Source organism: Gambusia affinis, linkage group LG10 (genome assembly GCF_019740435.1).
Source record: "Gambusia affinis linkage group LG10, SWU_Gaff_1.0, whole genome shotgun sequence".
Taxonomy (NCBI): Eukaryota; Metazoa; Chordata; class Actinopteri; order Cyprinodontiformes; family Poeciliidae; genus Gambusia; species Gambusia affinis.
Window position 1 is genome coordinate 25,641,608 of NC_057877.1, and position 23,680 is coordinate 25,665,287.

General features: G+C 35.2%; 1 protein-coding gene across 5 annotated transcripts in view; it reads left to right on the forward strand.

The window, feature by feature from the left end:
• kank4 (KN motif and ankyrin repeat domains 4) overlaps nucleotides 1-23,680 on the forward strand; it is a 79,243-nt gene that overhangs the window by 24,167 nt on the left and 31,396 nt on the right. The window contains exon 1 of one of the 5 annotated variants that reach the window (XM_044129172.1): nucleotides 18,754-18,864. The exons of the other annotated variants lie outside the window; for them this stretch is intronic. The gene's annotated coding sequence lies outside the window, so the exon portion shown is untranslated. Of the gene's footprint in view, nucleotides 1-18,753; nucleotides 18,865-23,680 lie in introns of those variants that run through there. 5 annotated transcript variants of the gene reach the window in all.

The following is a 23,680-nucleotide window of genomic DNA, read 5'->3' on the forward strand; positions in this document are numbered from 1 at the left end:
ACAAACACAAAAGCTTGAATTTAAATCTTTAAAAAGCAGAAAACTATTTGCAACGAGTGACACACTGGTAAAATGTTGTTCTCATACTCATTTAGCTTTTTACCCCGTATTTTGTAGATTCAGTGTGTGTGACTGCAGCTAAATGGACCATATTAGTATTAAATGAAGCAATAGAATATTTGATTACATTTTGTTGAAAATTGGTGTTGCATGCTCAAATCCAACCGGAAGAATAAATCTGCATCCATTAATCAACATTCATAGTATTTACACGAAATTCAGGCAGCAGCTTTATAAAGATCCTGTTTGATTTTGTTGAGTTGGTCATCCGTTTTCCTCACCTACACATTGTAAATTTTTTCTCCTTCCTTTTGCTCAAGAATTTCATTAAAGCAGCAAAGGATGGGATTGTGTTCACATCCCATCCTGAAAGACAAAGGAGGGGTCAGCGGGGGGACAGGAAGGAAGTCAATCAGGAGAATAAAAGAGGGACGAGATATGGGTCGATGTGAGTGAGACCCAGTTCTTGAATTAAATGAATCATAAAAAACCTTTAAAGGTCATGGTTTGCATTGTAGCTCACAGAGATACTAAAGCCTGCTGGTGTCATTATGCAACCATATGTTACATATTACAGCTAAATAAAGTTCAAGGATGTCTCTATATTTCATATTTTGCTTCAACACTTGCTTCTAGGAGTGTCCAGTTCAGGATATTCTTGTACTTAATACCAAGTCGAGTCAGTTAGGAACAGCATTGACTAATCTCAGTCGGAAATAACATTAAGGTTAATAAAATAAATGCCAATAATATGCTTCAAAATCCAGAAGCTAAAAAGCAAAGTAAAATAACACTAACTTTTGTCATTTTTGAAACTAGCTCACTAACATGAATAAAGAAATTTTTTTTATTTTTTTATGACAGCAAAGGATACTTATTTCCAATTGAAATTTCTACCATAGTTCCTCAGTTTGATACGGTAACACAAAAACGTGTAACAGCTTCATCATTGGTTTTTAATACATTGATTTCAATCAACACTTACAGTTACAGTTTTCAGTGACTTTCAGTTTTCAGTGACTTTATTTAGTCCAAGATCTAAGTGGGCTTACTCTCGGTTACAACTTGTTGATAAATTGTTTACTAAGATATTTCAGAGCACTTTTAATGGTGTGTAAACAAAACTTACAGCAGAAGTTTAGCATCGGGAATTTTGCATCGGGAACTTTGGGGATGATGAGCTCATAACTGAGATCGGATGAAAACATCCTCACTTGCTACGAGACTGCTTATAAGAATTTTCTTTCTTCTTCTTTGCAGCTTTTTACTGGCTTCATGCATCATATTTAAACAAATCTTTGGATGTAGATTTATAATTAACCTTTATAATAAAGCCGTTGCCATCTGTTCTCTTAGTCCTTTAGCAGCCGAAAGGGTAATTTTCACTGCAGCTGAAAAACAGACAGAATTTGTATTATTTCCTCTCGTACCGTTCGTCCACCAAACAATAATAATAGGAACAAAGGATTCTCTCTCTGCAGCACTGTGATGAGCTGAAGGTGAGATTTAACTTCCCTCAGTGTGATTTTTCTAATAAACTCAGATCTGCAGGTTCTTTGATAGAAACTAATCCATTGCCTCCTCCACACCTACTCACACTTTGAAAACTGCTGACTCACTTTTTTTTTTTTTTTTGGAAATGATGCTCATTTTGTAACTGAACAATTTTCTCAAAGTAGCTGTAATTCTCAGTCAGTGTTAACTGTGAAGAACCCACATGTGACAGCTGCATGAAAGGATGCAGGTTCTGCATGATAAATCAAAGTGTCACAGTGTTCTGTATCTCATTCACTATGTCTCTCATAGAATAGCTACATGAGACATCTTCTCTTTGTCTGAATAATTTTTGATTGTTTATAGGGAAAGCATGTCGATGGTTGCTCGTGGTTAAATGGTTCAGTACATTTTCTTGGATAAATTTTGCCATTTTAATTATAACTTTGTCCATTAATATACAATAAACATTTTTTTGTTTTGTTTTTGGATCTTCCTGAAAATTGTTTAACAATATAGATATAAAAACTTTGCAAAGCATTATAAATTGTGTGCCAAGTACTTTGTTCACTCTGTAAGTTGCTTTTTAAAATCCAAATTATTCAATATTATACCCAGATCTTGTGTTTCACTAGTTCTTAACTTTTTTTCTATGAAATAACTTAGAGCTGCATTATTGTGTCACTGACAACCCTACTTCCAGTGCAAGTTTGAGCTTCCTTTTATGAAATTATGAATTCTTTAAAAATGTGTAAAACTCACTAAAAAGGCAGTAAGTTGAGCAAAAAATGACAGTAAGTCCAAGTGAAACTCAAGGATTTATTTGTTTCAGTATTATTTTGTCCAAGTGTGATTTTGAGATTTAAATAACTACTGAAATGGAATAATGTGGGGGAAAAAATCTGAAATGTCACAAGCTGACAGTCCATTAATTCTTGCTGTGCAATTTAATTTAAATTTGGTAAAGTGTCACTGTGAAACTGATGCCTTTTGGCTTTAATTTATTAAATTGACTTCCAATGGCTCTCCTGATGTTTTGGAATTCAGTCTGTTTTTGACTATATTCTGTTATTAACAATAAAGCTTCAGAAAAGATTTTCACGTTGCAAAATTCTTCACAAACTGGTGAAATTCAGTGGGTTCATTATATACATGTGTTTATGTGTATAGTGAAGACAAATGAGAAAAGGCAAATAGTCAGTTTTTTAACCACAGCTGTGGGCGTAAGAAGAAAGTGGAGGCATAAATTAGAGCTTAGAGAAATCAAGGCCAAGAATGACCAAAAATCAGAAAAGACAACATAAAAACAAGCATTGATTTGATCAAATTAGGCTTCAAGAGCCTAATTTAATTAACTGAAAGAGGATATTCTTTTGAAGAATAGGGAATTTATGGTTACCTATCAGAACACAACTTAAAGGTGAAGGAACGTATAGATGTTCATTTTCATTGGTTTTTTTTTGTTGTTTTTTTCAATTGATAATGTTTAGCAATGAGCCATTACCAGACAAATCAGGAAGCCTTGGCATTAGCAAATACATCTTCTCAGCCAGCTCAGAGGGTTGCCTAAGAGCAGCCAGATTTTCTCAGATCACAGCCTGTTCTCTTCCCATTTTGGAGCAACCTATTACTGTCTCTTCTTGGAAAGCAATTCATTTTCTTCTGGGGTGCCAGGACTCCCTAATTTAAATTGTAAAAATTACCCTTTCCTTATATAGAGAAATCTATTTTTCATCATGCAGTATCATGGCTAAAGTATGTGCATTGTGTCCCTATGCTGACATTTACAATTATACGCATCAACAAAATGTATCATGCACCCCCATCCGGCCTTAATTTTGCAGTATTTTTAATTAGTCATTTATTCACACACCCTCATCTGTCATGCACATCTTTTAGAAACGTCTGAGCTGCCTCTAAGGAGTGTAACTGCCTCAAGTCTGCCAACAAGTGAGTGCTTCATGCTGCCTCACCGAAGCCACTGTTGAAAAATCGGTTCCTTTCAGGTCAAGCTACTCAGAATTCACCGAATTTAAAAGCTTCATTAGGTGTCCCTTTCCTTGCTATGATGCAGGTTTATCTCATCAACTTAGAATAACGTCCAAAGTATAATTTATTTTTAGGTTACAAGTAAAACTCAGTCATACAGTCTGTCGGTCAGACTGTATGACTGACAGACAGTCATATCATTGGACATCAAGTAATATATTTAAATCATTTGTTTGTATTGGTTTTGATTATTTTGGAGCTGCTGTATTCAAATATGTCAATGGATAATTTAGTGGATGGAAGAACTTCCACTAAATGTGGTCAAAAGGTGTAAAAGACAGCAGGGAGGCGCATCAAGTGTTTAGGGAAAGTGTTTAGGTTATAACTGAAGTCAGTACTTCAGCAGCTGCAACACAGACAGGTATCCAGGAAATTAGATGACAATTGCAGATGCTTGCATCATCATAGAATCAGTTCACAAAAAAGAAAAAAATGAAACTGAATGCATAAGCAATCTATCATGGAGATTGAAAATCATCATAGCCTGTCATGATGGGCATCAACATTGGCATATTGCTGTGCAGTAGCACTGTTCAATCAGTAGCTGCAAGGCAGCATCTGGAAAGTAGGTGGTGTGAACACATACACACACACACACCCACACACGCCCACGCGCACACTGACCATACACACAGTCAGCCACAACATTTTACCAACATTGTTGAAATTCACATGCTACATTGTAATTGTGAAACAAGTATAACTCTACTGCATAGAGAGCTTTTCTTCCGTAGAACAACCAAACCCGGATATATTTTTCCTGAGACATGGAGCCATTTCTGCTTGATTTACAGACGTCACAGCCTGTCAAACAGACCTTCACCTCAAGGAAGCTGTTCCCCGTTTGCCCAAATTGTGTTTGTCTCCAAATAACAGACAAGATGGCAGTCAGTAACGCAGTCAGCCCTAGAGTACAACCATAAAAGGTGAAAAAAAGGGTTATCTATTGAGTATTTTTTTAAGGTTCTCTTCCAAAACACAGTGTATCCTGCAATCATCAAGAGAGAAATAGATGGAATACATTTTCTGTTTAAAACTTTTAACAAAGTTGTGTGTGTTGGAATTTCTTTTTGTCCTTTTCTACTTCTCTCCCACTGAACCAAAATGAATGGATCTTTCCAAAGAGAGAGAGTCTATTTCAGGGAGATGGTAATTTTGGAAGCCTTGGAAACAAAAACCGGTCTTAAAGAGTAGTCTGTTTTAGTTAGCCTGTCTGCTCAGTCTTGATTTACTGACATACATTTGAGGTAGTGGTGGCTCAGAAAGGGAAGAAAAAAAACTTCTTTCAGTTTAGCTGTAGGTAAAATATAGAATGGAAAGCTGTGATTTTAGTCATCCTCCACCAGTTTGTTTTCTTGTTATATTTACACCTTTGGTAAAGTTGTAGTAATGACTCAAATTTCAGTTGGTTAGGGCAACTCTTCATTTCTATAACCCTAAACAAAAGTTTGTCAGTAAATTTTTGATAAAATTTTATTGCTAATTCTCTATTGGGCCTCTCAGGTTATGGTCACCCAACTATACATCTATAAGTGAATAATATCATCACATTGGGAATCTGTCTCAACTGTGGTCTTTCAGGTACTGCGTAGGGCCTATGGCTAAAAGCAGAAATTTACATACACATTGTTGTGTTAATTTAGACATGAAAAATCTTGGTGCTTTTGGAGTAATGACTTTGTCTTTTTCTGAGTGGCCTTTCAGCTTACTTCTGTATATTTGCTTCACTTTGGATAATGCAGAATTTAAATTTGAACAAAATCCTATAGCCAGTTCTTTCCTTACACAGGAGTCACATTTCCTTTGCAGTAGTTTTTTTTTTTTTTTTTAAGCCTGGCTCCCACATTCAGCTGAAACATTACAAGCCCTCTGAGTCTGTACAGTAATGTGTGTGAAATTGATTATAAACATAAGAAAGTGGAGTAAAGAGAGAACAAAAGTGACCTTGGTAAACCTTTCTACCTCTCTGTCTTATTTCCTTTGTAGAGCAAAGAGTGAACAATGAGAGGAGTGGGGGGAAGGATTTTATTTGATATCCTTCCCGTACTCAGGGAATACTCCCTCATTCCTCTTTCAGTCCAACTATCTCTGTGTCTTTTTTGGGTCAGAGCTGGATAAAAGCTGCCCTTGGAATTAATGGCTTCTTTCATGGCTTCCAGTAACAAGCATTCACTTATATGTTTAAGACTCAGATGAATTTTACCACACAAAATGAGTCCTTACTGACGTCAGTCTAGGAAAAATCAAGCAGAGAGTAGTGCACACATGTAGTGTGTGCAGTCCTAGAAATAATTTGCAATTTGAATCAGGGGTATACTGCATCAAATTTTAAAAAAGCAATTACCTACCCATGGTAAGTATTGGAATCATTGGATAAGTTCATCTGATGGCAATTTTTAGCCCCCTTCCTACACATATGAGCCCTATTTGTGAATGTTGGTGGGGTTTGAGTTGTCTGACAAAACTATCAAGAGAGCTTTTTCAAACTTGTCTAGCAATCTTTCCAAGTCAGCCATGTCACTCACAACTTTATGAACATGCACCCCTTTTACCGTAGGATTAATTCATATAAAGATTATGCAGACCCGCAACGTTTTTATTTTTTAAGATGATTAAACCTCTTTTGGAGAATAGGCAGATTATTTCACTGCTGATGCAATTCAAAAATAAAAATAGTAATTCAACAAAGGTTTTGTTAATGTTATAATTAGATCATCAGAAAGATGCAACATTGTATTTCTACTTTTATGCCATTTTCTATCTTCTATGGCTGCTATTATTCAAGAAGGGTGGAGATTAAAGCCATAGCATGTAAAGACAATCAGCAAGTAAAAGCACTAAAGCGCCTAGTGGAAAACAGTGAATTCCTAGGTTATTTCATTGGGTCAGGATTTATATTAAAATCAGGATTATGGATTTAAAGAAAAACATTGATTTTTCTTTTTTATCTCACTTCAGTGCATATTTATGACCTGAAAACTGCAATAAAAAGGAGAAAACCTCCCATCTAAAAACAGTTTCTAAAAATTAATGCATGAACACTAAACATATCTCCAGGCAGGTTGTATATCTAATATTATCATGACATATATTTTAGTCCCTGTAGCTTGCTAAAATGGTCACATTTTTAGATACTGTGTTGCATTTTGGATTTAATTATTGTGACTTTATTTATGGCTCTATCGTGTTTGATCACACTACAGCAGAGCAGAAAATGTGAGAAAACTTATGTTTATACCATCTGTCTAAAGCAGATTAAGTTGTTATATGTTCCAGAGCTGAAGAGAATGAAGCTTTAAATGTTTGTACATTTTTAAAGCTATTCAGTTCTGTTCTGCTAATTAGGACAGAAAGGACAAGAAGTCAAACTTAAATGCCTTACAACCAGAGTTCTGACATCTAACAGGTTTTAAATGGAAGCGTATTTGATTTAAGGGAACCTGCAGTAATTTTCTAAAATGATGTGCTTACAAATTTCTCTCTATATTTGCCTTCAAATATAGAGAGAATGTTGGATGATGTTTAATTAGTCTTAAACACCAGCAAACAAAATAATCCAGTTTTTTGTGAGATTTACAAACAATATCATAGACAGATTTAGAAAAGCAATTAGTGACAGAAAATAAGCAGGCTGCCTCCATTTGCTCACAATTGATTCATGCCGAATTCAAAAATAAGTGACACCTCAGAAGGATTATTTGTAAAGGACGTTTGATTTACCTGTTGACTAATTCATAACTATTAATACCTCAGCAAAGAATTAGATATGACCCATGACTTTGGTGGCATATGGAAAGCAAAGCAGTTTTTTTTTTTGTTTTTTGTTTTTTGCAAATTGTGATCCTCTTTTCATCCTGAGGTTTAGTTTAGTGCTTGGCTCAGGCATGACAAAAAACCCCACCCCACCCCCTTTAAAGATAGAAACCACAGGACATTTTAATCCTTAAGAGACCCTGTTCTATTAAATTACAGCTTAGGTTGACTGTGCAAAGTGTTGAGCTATCTCCAGAGCTCATGTTGACATGACATTTGCCCCAGAGTCTCTAAAAGAGTTAAAGAAAGTGCAGTTTATGTTACAAAATGACACTGATGGGATACAAAGTCAAAAGCCAAATTATTGACATAAAATTTGGGGCATTCCAAAAGGTATCAGCTTGAACTCAAAGTGTTTTAATTTTGTAATAAAAATAGTTGCAACTGTAAAAATCCTAAATTAAATCAACAGTAGATAAAGACAATTTTGTCATCCATCCTTATTGTATTAGTTACTTCGTTAAAGAATCATTGTCCATAAGGTAAAATGCTGTCATTTTAAGACTTTTTTTAAAACTAGGCCTAAAAAATATTAAAATTTTCTGAACTATGAGAAATGCATAAAGTCTAATTAGGTGATGGCCTACATAATGGCAATGCAAAATGTCAATGCTTGTTTCTCAGCAGGACTGGTTTAGACATGATAAGACTTGTATATTCTGGATGTGCAAAGAACAAAATCATAAATAATATTGCAGAAAAATCATTGTGATTATTTGAATTAATTGTATTAAAAATTCATTATTTGAATCATAAATCAGAATTTAAATCTGTGGTATTGAATAGACTAAAACAGAAAAATAAAATAAAAAGAACAACATATTAAATCATATTTTTTTCCAACCGTGGGATCAAATATTGAGTATTTTTTTACTGCTAAAGCAGTCCTAATGGCGGGACTAATTAAAAGTAGTTAAAAAGCACATAAACGTTGCTTATAATAATTGCATAGACTAGATCTAAAAGAATACCACCGAAAAAAAGCAGCACACTTCTCAAAGAAACTGATCAAGAATACACATTCAAAAGCCCCTTTGAAATTCTCAAAAAAAAATTGCAGGCTGACATCTAAGCTAATGACATAGCTGGTAGTGAGATGGGGGAAGATGGCGCTGCTGTCGATTTAAGTGTTCAGTAATGAACATTTCCACATTTTCACGTAGGCTGTTATTTCCTCTCTCTTAAAGCAGTGGCAGATTTTTATTTTTAATTCAAACTCAAATCTGTTTGTTTTCCTTATATGGCATGTGTCACATTATTCTTCTTTTCTTCAACCTCCAGCTAGACAAGAACCAGGATGAGATTTTCACGGCATGATTAACTTGAAAAAAAGTATTATGGTTTTGTTGTATTAAGGCAAAAGTGTAAACCAAAAATAGAAAACTTAATATAATTTACCAACAGTTATTTCTTCTGATGTTTTAATTTCTGCTAATGTTCTAACATTTTATTATAAGTTAGATTTTGATAGAAATACTTCAACAAAAATATTGAATGAATGGCTGATACATTAAATAAAAGTTTTTTATAAATGTGCTTATTGTACAAAGAGTGCACTTATACAACACATTAAGTTTAATCTTTCTATTTTTGGTAAATTTGTCCATTTTGGAAATAATGAGAAATTGAAGCTGACTACACTTTCAGTCTCATGTCTTTCAGCCATGTGACTGGCAGGGTTCAGGAACAAGTGGGGGAGGGGCATAAAGTGAGAGAAGTACTGCTAACTCTGTCATTAAAAGTATGTAAGGAACAGAATGACTAGATAAGTCACAGATTCCAAGATTTTCCCAATTTTTCCCAAATTTTCCACATTTAGAGCATTTTGCTTGAATTATGAAGATTTACAAAGTTGTATTTGGATTTCCATTTTTAACTCTAAGGAAAACATTGAAATACCACACGGTTCTCCTGAGGGGCAATAAAGCTGGATCTGGGCTCCTGCAGGCTTTAAAATAGGATTATCTGTTTAAACCAATATTTGTCTTTGTCTCTTTTAAGCCTCATGTCTAATTTCTTTTAGATTCTTTGATGGAAATGTGTTGTCATATCAGATATTTTTCTCTTACAACATGAGAAACCTCCCATTATTACCTACACAAGGGAGAATCTCTGGGAATTGTTCAGACAAGGCTGTGACCCCTTGTAGCTTCCCGTGAGGATCAACATGCTGCATTTGCTGAGAGTTGAGACAGAAATACTGCTGTTCGTTACTTGTACTGTTTGAGTTCAAATTCTTGTTTTTAAATAAACCTTTTAATATTAACCTTATATACATTTAACCATTTAACAACCACAGAGCTTTAATGTGCTAGACAAACACAAAGTAGTGCTTAACTGGGAAATGGAGGTAAATTAATATTTTCTTTTTTTATTATTATTTTCTTTTATTTTTTACAAAGAAGAATCTGAAAAGTGTGGCATACATTTTCCTGAATGCTGTTTGGATGGAGAGTGTCCTTGAACAGCAGTTTTTGAGTCTTTCATCAGATTCTCAGTTAAACTAAAGTCCTACTTTGTGCCAATCTAATGCATAGAAATGCTATGATTAAAGGTATCACATTGTAGCTTTGGTAGTTTGTTTGAGATTGTTCTCCTGCTAAAGCGTGAACTTTCACCCAAGTCTAAAGTCTTTTGCAGCCTCTAACAGATTTTATTCCTGTATTGCCCTGGATTTTGCTCCAACAGGATTAAAAAACATGGAGTGTTTTTCCCTTCTATGCAGTGGTTTTAGATCAATATCTTCCCTCAGGGTATTTTTGGTTCAGATGGTTTGAATTTAATACACTAGTGTCGATCGTTTGCTTCTCCTCCCACATTTGTGACAATTATTTACTCCTCCTAAAATAAAATGAAAAGTAGCATGTGATATTTTCCACTTTTCATCTGATATAGTCACTTTGTATTCAGAGTGCTGTTATTCTGCAATCTTGCTATCTTATATCCTGTGGAGCCAATTTTTAATTTGACTTGTGATCAAAGCTGTGTCTTCACTGGATTTGAGATTTAGTCATGGTCTGGAAAAACGCAATAAAGTGCAAACAGGGAGATAGGAATACATAAAATGGTGCTCTTCCTTCACAAGACCAATGCAATAAATTTGAAGAAGACTCTATGTCTCCATGCTTCTCCACATTCTTTGTGATTGTGAATAAGACTAATGTCTGCCTGTGGTTACCCACAGATCTGAGCATAGATCAGCTCTGCAGCAGCTGACCTGAGAGACGAGTACGGACAGATTTTACCCAAACATAATGATGAAATTTATCTAATCTATCTGTGTATTCTAATTACTTTTCTTAGTTTTGGTGTATATCTGCTATTGTGTATACGATGAAACTAGATTACCATCTTTATAAGTGAGAGCATTTATAGAACAATTTGCACCTTATGGTGATTCATACACTTTCTTTATAATCACAGGCAGACAGACTAAATCTACTGTAATCCCATATCTACCAATGCCCCCTGTCTTGTCTGATATTAATTAAAACTGAACATGTTGTGACTATTTTGTTATGGTATGAGACCTGAATATTCACGTCTTCCTCCTTTAGCAGTTTAGCAGAGGACAGGAATGAAATCAATATCATTTCACAGTCTTTTGACAAAAAAGTCACAAAATAAATGGAGTCTTATCATTAAATTCATTGCCTTCCAAAACTACCATACATGTGTAGCATATCTGTATATATTTAGCTCTGTCCAGCTTCCATGTTCATGCTCAAACAAGTAATCTGAATTATGCTGCCACTACTATGTATTGCAGTGGGGATTGTTTGTTCAAGGTGATGTGTTGTGTTAGTTTTCTGCCACACAGCACATCTTGCATGTTGTCCAAAAGAATTTAAGTTTGATCTCATGTGATCAGTGTACCTTGAATTGCAATCTCACTCATATTAGCCCAGCTGTTTACATTTTTTTTTTTTTACTGTAAAAAGTTCTAATGTTGTTATGAGCCTAATTGCAATGCAATGCCACAGCAATTTTCTTTCACATGTTGGCTAAGTAAGCTGCACTCTCTCATGGTTATTGTATAGGGTGGGTTGTGGTCAGTGTTATAGGATATCTCATATGACAGGACAAACCATGTGATCATGGACTTTATTTCTGCCTCCCCCCCCCCACAATTCCTAAAACCTTAAAATATATTTTTATTGCATTAGGAAACTGCACTGCAACAATTGCTGCTGATCTTTGGAGAGTTCTTTTTTCTACCTTGTTATACCCTTTGCAGTATTTAGTGGTGAGATAAACTTTGGCTGACAAATTTCACTAAGGAAGGAATGAAATATCATGCTCTTTATTTCTGTATTTCACATTGGTCACTGTGGTTAACAGGCTTGTTAATGAACCTCAAAAAGAAGTTGCTGGTTATGGATTTCAGTTTTGCAGTTGCTTTGCCATTGCTGATTTGTTCTCTCTCTTTCATATTGACCATGAACTCACACTGCTTGAAATACTTCAAATCATTTTCACATGTGCAGTGAGGTGTGTGCTGCGGTTAGCCTTGAGGGCGTCTGTTTCAACGTATAAACAGTCGTTTCCCTGCCTGAAAGCCTTATCAGTAACTGGCCTTCCTCAGGATGTCTGCCAGTCACCGAACAGCAATACAAACACACCTTGGAAACTCCTGGTTGGGACTTTATTTCATCATTGATATGTTTGTTCTAAGGCAGGGGTTTTCAAAGTATGAAAGGGTGAGCCCCCCTTCAAGGAGCTTAATGCCTGCTGCGCCCCCCTCGTGAAAGGGGGCGGAGGGGGGTGGAGTTCTAAAAACTCCACCTTCAGCCCCGCTCTGGCCAAAACCAGTGATGGCATAGTTACTTTGAAAAAGTAACTTTAATCGGACTACTGATTACTCCTTGAAAAAGTAACTTAGTTATATTACTGACTACTTGACTTGGAAAGTAACTGTTACTTTCCAAGTCAAGTAGTAACTAACTGCAGGATTAAGTAACTTTTTAGTTACTTTCAGCAGCTGCTAACAACAACTCTCTGCCTCCTGTGAAAATCACATTGATCTTTGCCAATACTTAATTGTAAGTTATTTTATAATGGTAACATCAACAATGTGTCTCCACTGATAAGGTTGAACTGAAGAGGAGATTGTACAAAAATAAAAAACATGAGTAATTTGTGTGGTCCACTGTTGTCTGGAAAACTCTAAGAAGGATTTTAAAGCCCCTCTCCCCCCAGCCTCCAGATTCTGCGTTACGCCCCTGAGTTTGATGTCGCAGCGCACAGAGCTCCTCCTGCAGCTCCACAGCTCAGATGGCTGCGACACTTATCGTAATATTAATAATTATAACGGTGCTAGTCAGCACTTGCCATTATAACTATTGCCAACTACGGACACGTTCATTCGTGGCTGTTTTCACGTTTATTGCGCTGTTTAAATTAGTCTCGATATTTGCAGTTTTCTGGAGCGCAACGCGAAGCTCGACGTCATTCAGAGGTAATATATTAACTTGACATTAACAAAGACTCAGCGGGACGGATCATCCAGGAAATGATGAACAGGGAGAGACTGACTAAAACTACCTTAATGATGGACAAATTCTGGGATTTATTATGAGTCTCTGCTTATTCCCAACCCCAAATGAGCAACTTCAAAAAGGCGCAACCCGCCGCTCATTAAATTTGCAAGCGACTTTTAAAAGATGAAGCCCAAAGCCGTTTATAATAATCGGACTTGGCGACAGAAACTGAAAATAGTTCCAGTTTTTCCACCAACAAAATGCGCATCTCCCTCCATTGTTTACATTTCTGTCGCATAGAGACGTCGGTCACTCGACAAGACGAGTAGAGGAAATACGATTAAATAACAAAAGAAGATAGTAACGCAAAAATGATTTTGATAAGTAACTGTAATCTGACTATTGTATTTGAAATAGCAACGCGTTATATTATTCGTTACAGAAAAAAGTGGTCGACGTCAGTAACGTTACTGACATCACTGGCCAAAACATCCTCTAAGGTGGGAAACATTTCCACTGATCCCCGCTCCACACGCGCACCCCACAGTACCAACTTTTTCCTAAATCCACAGAGTTGATCGTGTGCGTAAAAGACGTTTCTCTCACATCAGTAGACAGCAAGCAGATAGCTTTTCCGGTTTATTTTTTTCCCTCGCACCGCGCCTCCCCTAAAGTGCTCTGGCGCCCCCCAGGGGAGGCGCGCCTCACACTTTGAAAACCGCCGTTCTAAGGTATATATTTTCTTCAATATTCCTTGTCACAGTCGAATGTTATAAATTAGTAAAAAGATTAGTGTAAATCTTTGTAAATGTCCTAATCCTTGAGCATTTTAACATTTTCTCCCTACACACCCATAAACTCCAGTGTATTTAATTATGGTTTTATGTAGATAACCAAAGGAAAAGTAATGCACAATTGAAAAGTGGAATATTTTTGCACTGTTTCTGGTTAGAAACAAATGTCTGACTCAGAGCTCAGCCAACTGTCAAAATGTCAGGAATGGTGTGTCAAGTAAGTCTTAAATTATTTTTGACAATCTTTTGAAATGTGTTTGGTTCTTTGGCTCAAATTCCCTGTAAAACACAACTAAAAGAGGCCAGAGAGAAGATGTTTTGTGGAACTATTAGCATCTTCCAGCAACACTTACTCAAAAATGGTGGCTGGTAAATTATATTCTTGTATTTTTCCTCTATGTATTTGCTTTCCTGGAAAAACTAAGATCAGAGCAGAAAAAGAAAGGGGAAAAATGCAGCTCACATTCTTTTTGTTTGGGTTCATGGAGTGTGATATTGTCGGCTGGCGTTGCCTGGGTCAGGTTGAGGCCATATATGGTCTTGTACTCCAGACTGTGTGTACTTAATCAGTGATGCATTGCTTTAATTACAACATACATTATAAACATAAAAAAAAAGAATGTGGCTGGTTACATTAAAACTACTTTTCAAGATCCCTTAAAACAACATACGTACTTGATTTATACTGTAAACCTTTGCTTTGATCAATAAATCCTCTGTAACTCATTGAAAGAATGTCATGTCTAAATACTAATCTATGTTGCAAGGTATGATTTATGACTAATCCCAAAGCAAAATGTGGTCTCTCAAATAATTACCTCACTGTATGAAATACAAGCCATTGCCAAAGAAAATATATCTTAAATTCAGTTGAATTGTTGGTAATCATGATATTAACGATTTTATCATTATTAGAAATATCATCTCACTTTACATCTTAGTCTACAATATTTTCCGTTCACTGGATTGCAACTAATTTAGGCAAAACAGTTCACCTTAATGCAAACAAATTCACTTGCCTCCACCAAAACATGCACACCTCCTGCCAACACCACATGGGTAATTATATGTTTTATTATTTTTCAAATGTCTTGTAAAAATGTAGCAATAACACAAAAATAGTTTTATATGGCTTAGCAGATTAGCAGGAGTTTTCATAACATTCTCATTAAATGAGTTTTAACTTTTTTTTCAGACCTATGCCTAGAAAATAGTCAGTGATGACTACTCTAGTGGGAGTACTGCTATTTTATGTTTTCACACTTGTACACATAGGTTTGGGGTGCCGGACTTTGCACCACACAGCTTGTTATTTTAACATTTCAGCACTGCTATTTTTCTAAGGCAGGAAGACAGACTAATGATGCAAAGTACACTTTGTTTCTTACAGTATATCACTCTTTATACTGTAAGAAACAAGTATATAGAGCATGAATACAAGGCATGTATTCATGTTACATGCCTTGGGCTGAACCCACTTTTCTTAATGATGATATATCAGGAATTATTTTTCACTTCATGTGAGTAATGTTTGCTTAAGGTTTCACTCAAATGAGACTTTAAATGGGCTATATATGACTTTTTATATATATCACTTTTTAGGAGCAACTGATAATAAATGAATGGTTAAAGACTGACTTCTATTAGCGTCAGATAGCCAATTTCACAACAGATACTATTTGCAAATTTGAACTATTGTACAACTTTGGGAAGTCTTTATGGGCAAATCAATCACTATAAACTGAATTACATACCATTGTCGTGTATGAAAATGCATTTCAACACAAGCCAAGATTTAAACTCAAGTCTGCAAAACTACCAAAACATGGACACTCACCCAATCTGACAGGTCAAACAAGGAGAGTATTAATCATAGGGGCATATTGTGAAGATTGTCACATTTTAAGGGAAGATGAATGAAGATAAATAGTGTATGCAATATGGTAAGAAACATGTGGAATCTCAGTTTCCAACAAGAAAAGGACCCTAAACATACAGCCAGAACTGCAATGGTTAGTTTGCAACCAAATCATATTTATTTTCAGACAGGTACAGTTAAAGTCCACATCTAAGCCCAATTTTCTTTTTCAGTGAATAGTTTATCTGGGTTGGAGGAAAATAAACTTTTCTTCTTATATATGAAAAGTATTTTACATACATGAACAATCATGAATATTCAGCAGTTTCTGCCTGGAAACTCTAAAACATAGCATCGGCGTGTAATTTTAATATTTTCTCCTTTTCTCTTTGTGTTCAGTCACTTAAACTAAGTTCATGCAAATGTGCCAGCTGCTCATTGTCTGGAGATGTTCTGAAAGACTGAATTAATTTTAGTATGAGGAGGTATACTGGAACAATTTTCTGTGGAATGTGCATGTGAACCACCTCTACTAGTTTGGGACAAGTCTCCAAATTAAGCTAATATTCATTAGTGCCTGTTCTTATCCTTGTTTCTTGACTTTGTATAAATAAATTTAACCTAATGATTCTCCTTCTCATTACATCGTATTAATTTAATTAATAATTAATTAATTTAGAAGCACGTATGTGAGATTGTTAAGGAGTGTATTACCTTAACATTTACATAAAAAGACCACACAGTCAGAATTGTGGAGTTCTGGAGGGTCTAGGTGGGATCTGATTCCACCTGACAAGAGAAGGCTCATGTGATCTGCTAAAGAGAAGCTTAAACCCCCACAGCCGCATGACACCCTCTTTCAACCCACTGATTAAGATGAAAGGATGAAGGCTGATTTTGTGCAGTGTTGGAGATTTATGCAAACAAGAGGATTCAGCCACTGAATCTGTCAACATTGTTTCAGATTATTGTTCAGCTTCAGTTTCATCTTTGTGAATAAAATCCCTTTAGAAGGATAATTTATTTTATATAAAAACAATATTTGTGCAGTGGACTTTAAAAGGTTAAATTCATTTCAGTGTATTGACAGTTTTGTGATCTCTAAACCAGACTATGCTTTGAACTGCCTCAATACTGAAAATGTGCTATATAAAAAAATATCTTTACCTTTAGAATAAAATAAACTCATGTTGACTACATTTTGCCTAGATTTTTAATTTGTCATGCTATTTCATTTTGTTTTTTATATATACAAAACATACCCATGCAACAAACCGACTTCCACATGTATTAGTCTCACTTGGAGGTGTTGCAGGTGTGTTAGTTCACAGAATGGATCATAGTTAAGTACACAGTGAGCACTCAAATCAGTTTATTTGAATTTCTTGTGTATTTTTACTTACATTTGGTTTCATTAAAGCTTGCTTGTGCTCAGTGTGAGCACAATCATGCATTGGTTTCTGGAGAATTTCCCAACAAAAATGAATTGAGGTGGTTTGATGCGAAACTTTCTTCTTTGTCTCGAGGCTAGTTGCTTGCTACTATTTTCATACTCTACTATAATTCTCTAGGACAACTGTGACCCAGATGGTCACTACACATGTTTTTTTTTTGTTTGTTTTTTTGCATGCTTCTTAACAATTTTCTATTTTTGTATAATAAAACTTAATTCTTGGAAATTCAGAACATATGATATTTTGTGTTTTTATTTTAATTGTAAAGTCACTAAAAAGGAAATACACCTCTTTTTGTTTGTTGCACACACCAGTGTTATTATAAATGTGTGTAAAAGCAGGTCAGCTTATTTTTTTAAGTACACAAGTGCATCTCAAACAGTAAAACTTAATAGAAAATAAAGGCTCAAACAAGTAATAATTTTCTACATAGTTTATGTGAAATTGACCCACTTGTGTGTGATTTACCATAATGGACTATTTACAAAGTAAATATAAATTTAACCCTTTATTATGATATGTTTTTTTGCTAATTCACACCTGTAGTCTCTTGACTGCTCTTTTTCTGGACTGCAATCCCTGCCTTGTGAATTTCCCCCAAATTCCTGAAAAGACTTTGATTTACAATAATTTCAGAGCTGCAGCTAGCTTAGATGCTTGTGCTCCTTCTCTAAAACACTTTTTCCCTTCGATTCAACTTTCCATTCTTTTTGTTGGTCCTGTGGAATTTACTACTTTTCTTAGAAACAAATCTTGTGCAGAAATAAGCACTTCAGATATCTTAAATGTGTAAAATAAATTGATACAAACATCAGGGTCACTTTTTTAATTGAATCACTGAATCAATGTAACTTTTTAATGATACTCTAATTTATTGTAATGCACTCCAGTCTCTCCATCTGGTCCATAAATATTGTAATTTTTTCTGGTATCCCCATAAATAAATCAGCTGCTCCTCATCTCTCTGCTTACTTGATATGCTTAGTAAACATGTGGACTGGCCACTTGATCCTTGCTGCTCATATTCACTAGTTAGTACTGTGGGACTGAAGAATTGGATAGATAAGAGTTTGGGTCTATTTGCCTCGGCACTCACCCTATTTAAAGGTACTTAATAATTTACCTTATTTACACTACAGAGCCAACTGAGCTGGTTTACTCATTGGCTCAATTACAGAAAGCAGTCTAGTCAGACATGTCTGAAGTGTTTACTTGTAAGATTTCACAGAAATGTATAAATATTGACTTGAAAAATGGATAATTTGATGATTCTGAAGTCTTTTTGTTTTTATCCAGCATGAAGCTCAGTCAAAGCTGCTCACACATGACAACATGGGGCTTGAATTAAAGTGCTGCTGTAATAATTAAGACTGATGTGTGATGGGAGTTGAGTGTGGGGTAAAATTGATGCCCACAGGCAAAGTCTGAAGGAAAAAAATGCTTCACAACAGTAAACGCAGGACAATGTGCAAAGATTTTGCAGTGGTTACAAAGAGAGACAATTCAGTCCGTTCCCTTGTGATCATGCACACTCAAGGAAATTCCTATCATACCTCTATTCACTCCCACGGTGGCTGCAACATCGAGAAATGTATCTGTTTATCATATTTGCATGTGTTTGTGTCTTATTGGCTGCAGCAGCTATGCATTTTCTGGTAAACTTATCACAGTGAGGGAGCTGATAGCTTTACCAACTTCGGCCTCCTCGCCCTCTTCTTATCTGTATCATCTGCCAACACAACAACCCTTCCCCACCCTTTCACATCATTGTTTTTCCCCCCCTTTTTTCTTGCTTTCTTTCCTTGCGACAGTACCAGTAGCTTTCATTCAAACAGCAGTGGATGATAAAAACTCCATGGCAGGTGAGAAACAATTTAGGCTGTAAAAAATGCCTTCAATTGTCTCTTCTCTTTTGTTTACTAATACTAAATTTGGCACTTAAAATGTATTTTTCTTCATAATTAATTAGTCCAACCCATCTCTTGGCTTTCTTGTATAATTTTATTTTGTTTACCTTACATTGGTCAGTTGACCAGTTTACCATCCAGGGCTGTTTTCTTGCTTGTTCACAGTCTTTTTCTGCAGGGTATGACATTGGTTAACAGTTGTTGTCTGGAATGTGTAAAGCTGAGGAGCAGTGAGTGTGTATTTGTCTGTATGCATGTGTGATATTCTTTTCTTTCTTTTCTTTTGTGGTCGAAAAGTTAACGCTCCCCACACAACTTTGGCAGCTGACATAGCGCGGGAAAGCTTGGTTTGCCAACAACACACAGCAATGCTTTCACACCTAATTCAGTGATATGAACATTAAGCTACTAAAAGTGGCAATTAGTCAGTTGTTTTTATCAGCAGTGGGCATGATTTGTGTTGTTGTACATGTCTGTTTATCTGTGCGTGCCAGCAGGAAAAAAAGGCCGCAGGGTAAGGATCAAAAGAATGTAAATGTATGTGTTGATTTGCTCTCAACTATGCAGCTAGCTCTGCAGAGTTTATACTCTGTGTTTTTTGTATAGAGTCATGCTTCACTTCTGGAATTTGCATGAACAAAAGCCTTTTTTTCTTAATTGCACAGCATTAGAACATTCTGATTAAATTTCTTTTGAGTGTTTCTTCAGTATTCCTTTGTAAGTAGACAATTACAAAGATCACATTTACTTATGAAGCATAATTTTTCTGTGGAAATCTTTAAGCTAATTTATAAAGACTACATATGCTCTGTTTTGTTAACATAAAGCATAATCAGTCATGCATTCTTAGTTTTTGTGCAGTGGTGCTTGAAAGCTTTTGAGAACTTGCATATATAAAACAAATGAAACATTTTTTAAGAGCACCCACTTCAACAAATAAGACAAATATATATTACTTACTGACTTATTTATGTATTTAAGAAAAAATGTCTAATATTTCATAAACTGTGGTAACCAAAAAGATTAAAATGTTTTTTCTAGCTTGCTGTGAAACATTGACCTTGTTTATTGGCTGATTTGCTCTTTATCAGAACAAGGATTCTTCTACTCTCAGATTAGGATTTATACCTATGTCTCTTGTGTTACTACCTGTGTTTATTTGTTTTGCTCTGGTGTCTTTCAGACAGTTTTTCAGCCTCAGATTAGTGTTTCTGTTGCATCCATGTCTTGTCTTTCCCCAAACCATATTAGAAATGACAATGAAGAGTATATCCAATGATATCAGAGAAAGTTGCTTCTGAACCTGTACTCAGTAAGAGTACTTTACTTTATGTAAAATGATCTATAAATGTATGTAACATGAGTTACATTCACTGGCAACTTTATTGGATTTGCTCAATTGCTTGTTAACACAATCCGTAAGTCAGCCAATCACATGGCAACAACTCAATGCCGGTGATCAGCAGTTGTGGAATCAAAAAATGCCTTGTTGATTTAAGAGGTCAGAGGAGAATAAACAGACTGCTTTAATAGGATCCAAAGGGAATAGTGACTCAAATAGCCATTGCTATTGAGCCAAGGTTAAGTTATTTACTCTAGTAAGTCTTGATTTCAGCCTCAGGATTCAGAGTAGGATCAGAATTTGGTGTAAATAACATGAAAAGAGCCATCCGCTCTTAAAGTGGAGGTATAATGTTATGATGGCTATTTTCTTGGCACATATTGTACATTGGCTGAGCATTGTTGTTAATCATCCCCATCCCTTTATGACTACAGTGGTCTCATTTGATTCCTACTTATATTAGAATAAAGCGTAATTAAAAAACCCCCCAAAAAAACCAACTTATTCTCCAGATAAACAGGATGGTGGATCTGATGTTGTGGTTAATAAAATTTTTCATATACAAGTATATCTCCATGAGTTTATTTATCAGAACAATGTTTCTAAGTAGATTAAAAAAACCTATAAATTGGTTAAATCTCTTTCAAACTAAGACTTGAAAATTGTTTTGTTATGGTGGAATAATCTTAGATTTTTCCAAAGCAACAGCTTAGTAGTTTTGTAGGTACTGTTGCATAGATTAATATGTAAAGCAACATTTTTAATTTCTGACCATTCAATGTATGTACTGCTTTACAATAGTGCCAAAAACGATTTCCTAATTTTTCCAGTTTTGTCCTAGATAATAAATACTACATAGGTAGTTTTTGTGTAAAAGAGTACTAATGAAGCTTTGCACTTTCACTGCAGCTGTTTTTCTGTAACAGTCAGTGGGAAGGAAACAGTTTATATATTTGTATCTGTTCCACTGTTCAATTATAGAAAAAGCTTTTTTTTTTCTTCTTTGTGGAACACATTTCTTTGTAATTTTTCTTTTTTAGTTGACTTCCTAAAAGTCAACTAAAGCAAGCAAATATGTTCCCATATTTGCTTGCTGGCTGTTTTACTACAGATATTTTGATATACTTTTCCTGTTTGTTGTCTTGGATTTATTTCCTGTTAGCATTTTTGTGTATTATTTTTTTCTTTCACCTAATTTTCAGCTCCCTTCAACGTCTGAAGTTGTTGACCTAGTCAGATGGCTCAGTGTTAATTAGCTTCACCACCCTCATTAACATCTATGAAAAGAAGCTGCCAGAATGCGAACATAATTTGAACTTGAATGGTTTGGATATGTGCTGCAGTAAATAATTTAAGATATTCAGAGCTGTATAATGCCAGCAGTCGGCAGATTCAGATGCAAAAATACTAAAAATATTTTGTTTAATTTCATATGAATGATTGATAACTAGGAAAAAAAAGTACATAAAAATATTTTAAATTCATACCTTTCTATACAAGATAAGATGGTCTCATTTTTGTTCTGTTTCTAATATTGTACATTATATTTAATTAAACTATCCACTCAGAACTCAACCACATTTGTCCTATGATAAAAAAGTAGTCCATTCATTATCCTGAGGGATAATATTGAAGTTGTTTAATGAAGCGCATGGACAGAATATCTCATTTTCTCTGTGGAGTTTAGGAACAGATGTTTTTTGGCACAAAGGGAGCAATCTGCCCTCTGGTGAATTCAGCCTCTGTCAGACTGGACATGAATAAATCATTCTGGCTTAAGACTAAGATATAGAAAAATACCTGGACGATTTAAATACCTTGGGGTTTTGGGCATTAAGAAAAAAACTGTCTAAATAAACAGTTTCTTTGACAGTGTTGCATGTATGTTATAGATAGACAAGAGCTAATCTTGGGACTGGAGTGGGATGAACCAGACTGTTCTCAAATAGCTCTTGTAGAGCAGGGAGATTGATTGGTTCCTGCAGAGACACGCACTCTGAGCTATATGATATCGGATAATGTCCCCCAGTGCTGTCTTTGTATTTGCACCATTTGATCTAGCTAAGCAATCATACACTTCCCTTGTTTTATGGCTCAAAGCTGTGATTCTTCATGCCAACCATACTTTTCATACCAGCTAAGGATCAACATTTACCTCTATTTTTCATAACCATTTCAACAGCTGACTGAATTATTCTCATGAAGTAGGTGATGAACCCCATGCATGAAGGTATGTTTAAGCTTGACTCCCTATTGGAGCTGAGGTTGAGTCTTTGAGGCATAGAAGGAAATAGTTCTTAAATTGCCTAGAGTTTGACAGTCAGCTAATATAAGCTTATGGTCACATAAGCTTTTGCTACAGAGTCAAAGAACTACTTTCAAACCATTTCAAAAAAGTAATGATGATGGTCACAAACAAAATCCAGCAGTTCAAAATTTCAAGTCTATTTGTAAAGGACAGTTCAGCAGCAAGGAAGTTCAAGGTAGTTTGCATTATACAAACACAAAAATACAAAATCATAAATTTAAGCATTTCATTTTGTCAAGTGCCATTATTGTTCTAGAAGTTCTGTGAGAATACTGCAACAGGCTAACCAATGGCTGCTATCAGTACTAAAGTTGGCATGTGTTTTGCAGCCGCTAAGCTAATAGTTTTTACTATCGGTAAAATAAATTCTAACCATTGGCTGCTACCAATGAGTTACCTAAAACTTAGAAAACTATAAAAGCTGCTACTGGCTGGCATTTACAAAACAATTCACTGGTGCTATTTACATTCCATGGGACTTATTGGAGATATTAAAGATATTAATGTATGCAGTAGTGCTAAGACAGTTTCCACTACAAGCCTATTGAGGTATATTTGGAGTTTGAAATATGAAAACAGGGAGTTATATGAGTTTTTAGAGGAAGTGTGAAGGATTCACATATCCTTGATACCTCCACTGCAGGTCCACTGCAAATCCTTACATATCTATTGATGTCCAACATTTATCAAAATACTTGAATACAAAAGACAGGAAACGTACACAAAATGGTACCGTTACAAGGAATCTGACTTGGTGAATGAGTTAATTAATCAGGAGTCTGAAATACCTGAAATAAAGACTCCTTCTAAATGTGAGGTTTATTTTCCCCTATTCTTTCTTTATAAAGGGGGATTTGAAATGAACCCTTGCTATGTAATTTGACATGTCAAAAAAGAAAGAAAGAAAAAAGAAATTAAATATATTTGTTTTGATTTGTTTTCCTAGATAATGATGATTAAAAGTTTACTTTTTTTTGAGAAAATCTCTCACTTAATGTCTAGAGTTAAAAATGCTTTAAATCCAAGAAAGTGGATCTTATGAACAAGTTGAGAAAAATCAACTTTGCAAAGTGATTAAAGAAGAACTACAGTACTTTACAATTTTTTCTGAAAAGATTATC